This window comes from Corylus avellana, chromosome ca1 (genome assembly GCF_901000735.1).
Source record: "Corylus avellana chromosome ca1, CavTom2PMs-1.0".
Classification (NCBI taxonomy): Eukaryota; Viridiplantae; Streptophyta; class Magnoliopsida; order Fagales; family Betulaceae; genus Corylus; species Corylus avellana.
The window spans coordinates 44,170,941-44,179,533 of record NC_081541.1 but is presented as its reverse complement, the minus strand read 5'-3'; the positions used below and the strand labels follow the sequence as shown (position 1 = coordinate 44,179,533).

Genomic DNA, 8,593 nt, shown 5'->3' with positions numbered 1-8,593 from the left:
ATCTCACTCAATCAAGCTGGTTCACTCATTTTTCTTTCTTCACATCTTGTCTACAGAGAGTTGTTGTTTGAATTAAACTTTTCTGTTTATATACAAAATGACAAAAAAATTATTAAAGATGATTCTTGTTTCTTATTTCCATTTCAACACACAAAGCTAGCAGAAGAAGGAAAAGTGGGATGGTAAAGTGAGGCAAGTTGTTCACCCTTGGAGAGCTAAATTGCACCACAAATTTCTTTCTTGTTTTGTAGGGTATTTTTCTTCATCTACTTTATATTATTTTCAGTCATTTTCTCCAAAAATGGAATATATTTTTTAAGTTGGCATTTGTTTCTTGAAAAAAAACAAAATCATGAAAGAAAATTCTCATCTATGAAAGAATTAATATTAATTATTTAATTAATCGTCTAATACTCTCGGTCACATGCGAGGTTAAACTCTTTCTTAAGAATTAGAGAAACCAATCAAGTGAATATTTAATTCAAATAAGAGGTGAACAAATGAAACAATATTCAAACTTATTATTGGACCCCATTTAAATTATTCTTTAGTTAAAATTGCTTAATTGGGAAAAAAAAATATTTTTATAGGGAACAATATAATAGAGAAGGGTGGGTTTATATTGTTTGAATGTGGATGAATTAACTATGCTCTAGCTCAGAACAAATAAATAAAAAAATTAAAAAAAAAAAAAAAAGAAACAAGCTATATTATGTGGTTTAAAAGGTATGACACTTGGGGCTACAAAGTCCACTCTTTCACCACGAAACAATGTGAACCCACAGAAAATAATTTCTCCGGGTTAGAGAAACCAGATGGAGTTAGCATTGGGAAAATTTTTGACCTCATATTTTTTTAGAAATAAAATAAAAGAAAAAAAAAAAGTATTTTGACCTCATAGTTACTCCAACGATAAACAATTTTCGGCTGAAAAATATTAGACTTACAATTTTTTTTTTCTTTTATAATTTATTATACATGTCAATATGTGATTGAATATATGATTGAAGAGAGTTAAAAAATTAATCACGTTCCGAAGCGTATCAATAAATTATAAAAGAATCGTAAGTTTAACATTACTATTTTATGGTTTGACTTATGTCCAATTTCAATTAGAATCAAACCTGTGTTTTTATTTTTTGGGTCAGAAGAATCAAACCCGTTTAGAATTGGTTTTTTTTTGAACCATTGGATTGCCATTAGTTGTCATGGCATAAATCTAGAGATAGAAAGAAGGAAATTGGAGGTGAGTTGCTCCCTTTAACTTCTAATCAATATAATCCCCTTAATTAGTTGCAAGTTGCAAAGCTAATTCCACATACATCTCTCTCAATTAACACAGAAAAAGCACCAAAATCAAAACATGCCATTGTGGTACAAATTTACAATGCCAATCCATACTGCCTTACCAACCCTCCTCCAACTTTTCAACCAATTTGTAAAATATTTATTATGCCATCGCATCAAATAAAAAATTCAGAGAAAAAAAACACACACACATTTTACCATGAGTTGTGGGCCTTCACGGCCATAAAAGTTTTTTTCATTTTTTAATTGGTGAGCATAATTGTATTTTCATACATTTGATAAAGGGTATAATAAACATTTTACATAGCGTGTAGGTCACATAATGCATTTTTTGTTTCTGAGAGAGGACAAAGTAAACGTTTTTAATAATTTGACAGAGTCAATTACAACTTTTTAATGTTTAGGAGTGCTTCCCACTAATTCATTGGCCGGCCACCCCCTATGAGATGGTTCAGCCACTCCATATTTTTTAATAATTATTTTTATTTTTTATTATTTAATTTTATATTTATTTTTTAAAAAATAATAATATTTTATTATTTTATATTGAGTGAGACACGTGGCAAAATAGTGACTATTGGACAAAAATGGATGATTATGATTTTCAAAAAAAATTGGTGGGCAATTTTCCCACTTCTACAGGGGATCTCAATCAACTTCTAACCATTTTGAATTTTGAAAAGATCACTAGTGAATTTTGATCAACCCTTTTCTTATCCAATTCCTATGCCACTTAACTCATATAACAGTTTTCGTTAGCGGTTGAATCGGTCTTTATTAAAAAAAGAAACAAAATTCAAACATATGAAAGTGAAATGTGAAATGAGTATTTAAAATCTTTCTTTTCTTGGTGCCAACAACAAAAATTGGTTCAATTGTTTTATATTATGTCACATATTCAAGTTCCATGGTGTAACAACATCCACATTCGGTCTTTCAAACACTTTCTTTCTTCTTTCAAACATTACTCACACACCTAACTGATGGTGGAAAATGTTTGACATCCCTGCTCCCTCACATGTGTATTACTAAGTGTGTATGAGAAGTCCCAAGCCACCATCACCAAGGCAAACACCAAAATTCTCCGTAGAGAGGAACGACAGATAAAGGTTCATATATATGTTACCTCTTGCAGAACTCGGATACATATCGAGATCCGTTGTAAAGAGCGAACCACATCAACACGACCACCAACTTGTCTGGCAACATTTAGGAAAGCACAAGTGCAACATCACACCAACACACAAAAAGGGTTGAAGATGATGGGAATGAAAACAATGAATGTAGTTCCCCGACGTCCTAATGCAACATAAAGGAAGCACTGGATAGCGAGGAGAACAAATATCTTGGGCTTCACTTCAACACAGCCTCACACAAACAAAAGTTAGTGCAAGCCTAAGAAAACAAAGGATTTGAAGCCCTACAAATCACAAAACAAAAAGATAAATTGGGAGTACTAATATGAAACTCAGTCCCTTAGATGTTCTTAAAATTGCGATCATTGCCGCAAATCATTACAGGTCTGTAAAAGGCTCATCACCGTTGCAACATATGGTACTCCCATCTATATATCACCCACAAACGAGAAATGAATTATAAAAAATATAGTTGTTCAAGTGTTCTTCCAAAGCAAGAGGAAAATGCGAGGAAGAAATTTGAATATTAAACAACACACTCACTTTTGCTTCAAGGGAACGAGTCATATGGGCATTGATCGAATCCTCACTGACCAGATGATGAAGCCTTTCGGTAAACAAGTAAAACTAAAACATGAGATAGATTAAGTTGTGGTTTTTGAAAATTTTGGGATATAAAGGGAGAGAGATCTGAAGGCCAGCTGGGGCTGGAGAAGAAAATCACAGGGAAAGAACAATGAAGACGCAGCTAGCTGGAGGCTGTTGTGCTTAGGTTAGAACTTAGACGCGAGAGATTTATAGTATTTAGGAAATTAGGGTTTTCCTTAGGTTAGCCGGGCGGGGCAGGTAGCCAGGTACCCGGGAAAAAAATTGTTATAACCCACAACCCATTCCTCCCGTATTTGAAAAAAACCCGTACCCGGGAAAATAACATAAAACCCCAAGAGAGCACTAAAATGACATAAAGAATTTTATAAAAAATTATTATTATTATTATTTTAAATCAATCACGTTCCAAAACGTATCAATAAATTATAAAAGAATCGTAGGTTTAACATTACTCCTTTATGATTTGACTTATGCACAATTTCAATTAGGATCAAACCGTTTTTTTTTTTTGGTCAGAAGAATCAAACCCGTTTAGAATTGAGACATGTGTTCAATAACATAACATATGGAACACATATTTCAATTTCAACGGGACCCAAACCAAATCCACAATTTTTTATATGATTACCTAAGGTTTAGGTTGGACAAATTACTACTCATTATTATTCGAACAAAAAAGAGAGAGAAATGGAAGTCTAGAGTTAGTAGTTTCTCGTATAATTGACATGAACAATTCTACATTCTTACGAGACACATAACCATTTTATAAATTGAATTGAACAAATTTTATCGACCCAATTTTATTTTTATTTTTTATTTTTAAAAAAAAAAGGTTTGTCATTTAAAAAACCACTTTGTGCTTCTTTATAATCCAACAAAGTGACCCTACAAACCACATTGAAAGACTCCAATCTGCCCACATATCGATGAGCAACCACGTACAAGGTACAAGGATCCTATGTATCACACAATATGCTTTATTTTACTATGCCATATGGAATCACCTATGTTTTGGTACAGGGTAAGCATGAGAAGTCTATGTCTAATTAGCAAATTTTATTCCATCATGGCCATCTATTAACCATGATCAACAAAATTTTAATCATGACGATATAAACTTCAACCTTTCATTCCATGACCAATCTGCCCATGCTAGCTAGTCTCCAAAAACCTCAAATCTTGTAACTTTTCAGTAAGAAAAAAAAAAGGGGGGGGGGGGGTTCAATTACAATTTCAAACTCCAATTTTTTAATTATTAACTAGTATAATTCAATTACATGATGTGCATATTATGGGAATATTCATATTTTTCATAATATTTCTTGGCAGATTATGAGGAATAGCTTTAGATGACACTTGACATAACATCCCAGCCTTTTTCTCTTAAAAACTCTTAGGAGTGTCTGTTTAAGGTTGTATTTATGCTGGTAAATCAGGGGCCCATTGGGCTTTGTATTTGTGCTTTTGAGTATATGTCTTAGCTTATTATGTTTTCTTGCATGCCCAAACTTCACACCATTTTAGCTTCTCTTATCATGGGGTGTGATGCTTACTAATGGTGGACCTAAACCTCTAAAGTTGAACTACTCCAAAATTTATTGTATTCTCTCTCTCTCTTGCTTTTATTATTCTTTTCTAGGTTTCTATTGCTGCCTCGTTGAGACCCGATCTACAATTTGACATTGATATGGTGTTTTTACGATCGCGCATGTGCTTCCACATGTTGCTTGAATCCACTAACGTTTTCTTCACACGCCTCATGTGCCGTCATCAAATCTGTTTTCAAAAAAAAAAAAGAAAAAAAGATCGGTTCAGTAGCCACATTGTGAAGTTTCTTATTGACTCGGCTACTTCACATACTCCCACGTGCCATCACGCGCCACCATGTTCTCATGCGAGTATTTTCATGTTTTGGCGTCGGATTAGTGTCTGGTCTACTCAATTTTCTTTTCCAAACTCAAATTTACACCTAGAGTTTTAATGGAAGTTAGAATAGTTTCATTCTCAGCATATTATAGGAATATTCCTTATTCAACTACCATATTTTTAAAAATAAAAATAAAAGTACGTACTCAATTGTATCATTATAAAAATAAAATATAAAAAAATCAATACAATAAAAATGAAGCTATAGAAAACACTTGTCAATGGTGGATGATTCTTCTCTTTTTTAAGCTAATGAAAGTTAGATTTTTTTTATTGTGGCCCATTGGTTTTTTCTGAACCATTGGATTGCCATTAGTTGTCATGGCATAAATCTAGAGATAGAAAGAAGGAAATTGGAGGCTCCCAATTGTTGGTGAGTTGCTCCCATTAACTTCTAATCAATATAATCCCCTTACTTGCAAGTTGCAAAGCTAATTCCACATATATCTCTCTCAATTAACACAGAAAAAGCACCAAAATCAAAACATGCCATTGTGGTACAAATTTACAATGACAATCCAACTTTTCAACCAATTTGTAATGACTCATCCAAAGTTTAAAAAAATTGTAATAGACTCATTTTAATTACTTATACTTTTCACGTAGCCCTTCCTTCGTTTGGATTTTTTTATTGATTCAGACGAAAACGTGTCATGTGTGACACACATAATGTAAAATATTTATTATACCCTTGCATCAAATAAAAAATCCGAAAAGAAAACACCAAGAGAAGACTTAAGGTTTTGCCATGAGTTGTGGGTCATCCCGGCCATAAAAGTGTTTTTTATTGGTGAGTATAATTGTATGTTCATACGATTGATAGAAGGTATAATAGACATTTTACATCGCGTGTAGGTCAAACGAAAAATGCTGACGGAGAAGACAAAGTAAAAGTTTTTAACAGTTTGACAGAGTCAATTACAACTTTTTAATGTTTGAGAGGACATTATAAAATGATTGGTAATTTGAAAGAGTCAATATAATTGTCCATATATTAATCATAATCTTTATTTTTATGAGCTAAAAGGATAAGTGGAGGTCAAATATTGAGACATCATATCCTAAGCGTTACTATTGATGGGTCATCAAATAAGAGAAGCCAACGAATTAGTGGGAAGCACTAAAAATGATCCCTCAAGCATGATTAAGTCATTGTTTGACCCCTAATCGCACCATAAAAAATATATCATATATAATGGTGAAAAGTTGGTGGACTTAGATATATAATAGACATGAGCCTTTTTCTTTTTTGGTAAGTGAGCTTTATTTTCTTTAGTCACCGATGGTGAGACTTGAACCCATCACCTCCAATCCATCAAATTACTTCACCAATATATATATATATTTTCTAAGAAAATCGAGAAAAGGGTTACAAGGATCAAAATACGAAAAATTGGGTAGACTTCTCAACAACAGTTGCATAATGAAAATTACAGTGCAAATAATACAACTAATCAACAGAAAATGGGTCAAAAGATGTGCCAGCCCTGTCAACAGGGATGGCATAAAGCTGTTTAAATATCTAGCCAATATCTTTCAATAGTTAACCTTCATGCTACATAATGTTTACAAATTGTCCATTTACCCTTTGTTGGGTAACCAACCAAAACAAATATCCACAAGAACCAATATATCAACTAACTTAGTCCCCAAGAGGTAGCTCAATCGACCGAGACCACGCCTAATGAAGCTGAAGTCACTAGTTCGAATCCCCCCTCCCCCTCTTAGGCGGACATATAAAAATAAAAAAAAAAAAAAAAAAAAACTCACCCAATTTAGTTATCTCAGTCCCCAAAACCTCAAAACCAGAAACTTTTCATTATAGCACCCAAAAGTTAAAACCAAGGGAAAAAAAGGTTCAACTGCAAGGACAAACTCCCATTGTTTAACCCCAAATTATGCAATTCCTTTACATGCAAAAGCTAATTCCACTCTTCCAATCTCTCCTCCTATAAGAGCTAAAAACGAGGAGAGCAAAAATATATAAATATCAAAGCTCTGCCATTGTACAGCCATTTTCTTGATTTGCTTTAACTTTAAGGTTAAATGCATAATTGGTACATGTGATAATTTTGTGTTAATAATATACACATTAGCATGATTTTCTACCTTGTTTACTTGATACCGATAGAAATCATGTTGCTTGATATTGTATGCGATTCATATATGGTTTATAAAATGATTGAGTTCACCGCATATTGACATGTTTCATGCGTGACTACCTATATATTAAGTTGTAGACCTACATTCTATCTTTCCACCCGTAAAACAATTATGTTTACAGCTGACCCATCTTCAGACTGATGCATCGAGGCTTGCCCAAGAGACTGGCTACTGATGATTTTGCTCGACTTTTTTTACTAGGATTAGATTTACTTTCTCTACTAGAAGTATGTTTACTTTCTCTACAAGCATTTCTCTTCTATACATAGGCTTGCTTATTTTGTAAAACTCAATCCATTGAATTATTATAAAATCAGAGAATTCTCTCTCAAATACTCTGCGGAGTTTTATATTTCTTTTAACCTGCATGCTTGTTTTTATTTTTTTGGATAGAAAATGAAGACGCTTCTCCTCGCATAATCAAAGACGCTGCTATTTGATTAGTTACCTTAGTCGTCCGCTACGTCAGATTGACATGGCCTTGGGTCTTTTATGGCTAGCCGAGATGTAAATTTGGGTTAATAATCTCTCATATCCGGCTGATTGTTTTAACAAAAAATTTGGTGAACTGCTATAATGCCCACCAAACACTTACCAAAAGTAAAAACCATGTTTTTTTTATTGAATACTTCTTCTTCCTTTCATTATTCTATTGCCTTTTCATTTGTCTCTTTGATCTCTCATCTCTCCCATTTTCATTTCATTCTCTCCTCCAAAGAGCTTGCAGGAGGAGACATACACACTGTTGGGCAGTTCTTTCATTTATAGTGCATGCAAAAAATGCCCTCCATTATCTCTAAAAACCCATGTATTTGGCCAGTCATTAGCAATTTCGCAATGTCGTGGTTTGTTGGTGACATCAAGTATTGATAAGAGATTGTAGGAACCACAACTTTGACAAATAGTTTTAGACTCTTCATTGCAATAGTTTTTGCAATCCTCGGATATTCGTCAACAAAATCACTCATTACTCCGTAAGCTAGCATCCTCAATGCAACAATAATCTTTTGAAAGGAAGAAAAGCCAATTTTATTTATTTATTTTTTCAGCATTATCTATTCCTTGGATAAAAAATGGCTCATGAGCTTCAACCTGCGAATTTAATACGGCATAAAATAGAGTGCCCCGTCTAGAACCTCCTAGGCTCCTCCGAAATATTTCGGGAGAATATATTGGCGATTTAGCAAAATAATTGAGAAAAAATCATTCACAACTTTGCAAATGATTGAAGCTAATGAAAATAGTGAAAATGAATAGTTAAAACTGAGATCAAGAAATAAAAGTAATTTTTGTGAATAGTTAAAATAGAAAAAAGTAACTACCAAGGGTGGTGATTCAATGGCCCAAGGAAGTTCCTAAGTGGTCAGAGCATGTATTAGGGAATAGGTTTGAATCTCCGCAATGGAGAATCCCCACATAAGCCCGATTAGTATTAGCTACTTTGGATTCCT

General features: G+C 33.3%; 2 non-coding genes across 2 annotated transcripts; both read right to left on the bottom strand.

Annotated features, from left to right (window-relative positions):
- Nucleotides 1-2,587: 2,587 nt before the first annotated feature.
- On the bottom strand, nt 2,588-2,730 carry LOC132168350 (small nucleolar RNA snoR136). Its single transcript, XR_009438864.1, has one exon. It is a non-coding gene; the product is annotated as a small nucleolar RNA snoR136 (small nucleolar RNA).
- A 40-nt stretch (nt 2,731-2,770) lies between these two features.
- Nucleotides 2,771-2,855, bottom strand: LOC132168282 (small nucleolar RNA SNORD25). The gene has a single exon (XR_009438800.1). It is a non-coding gene; the product is annotated as a small nucleolar RNA SNORD25 (small nucleolar RNA).
- Nucleotides 2,856-8,593: the final 5,738 nt, after the last annotated feature.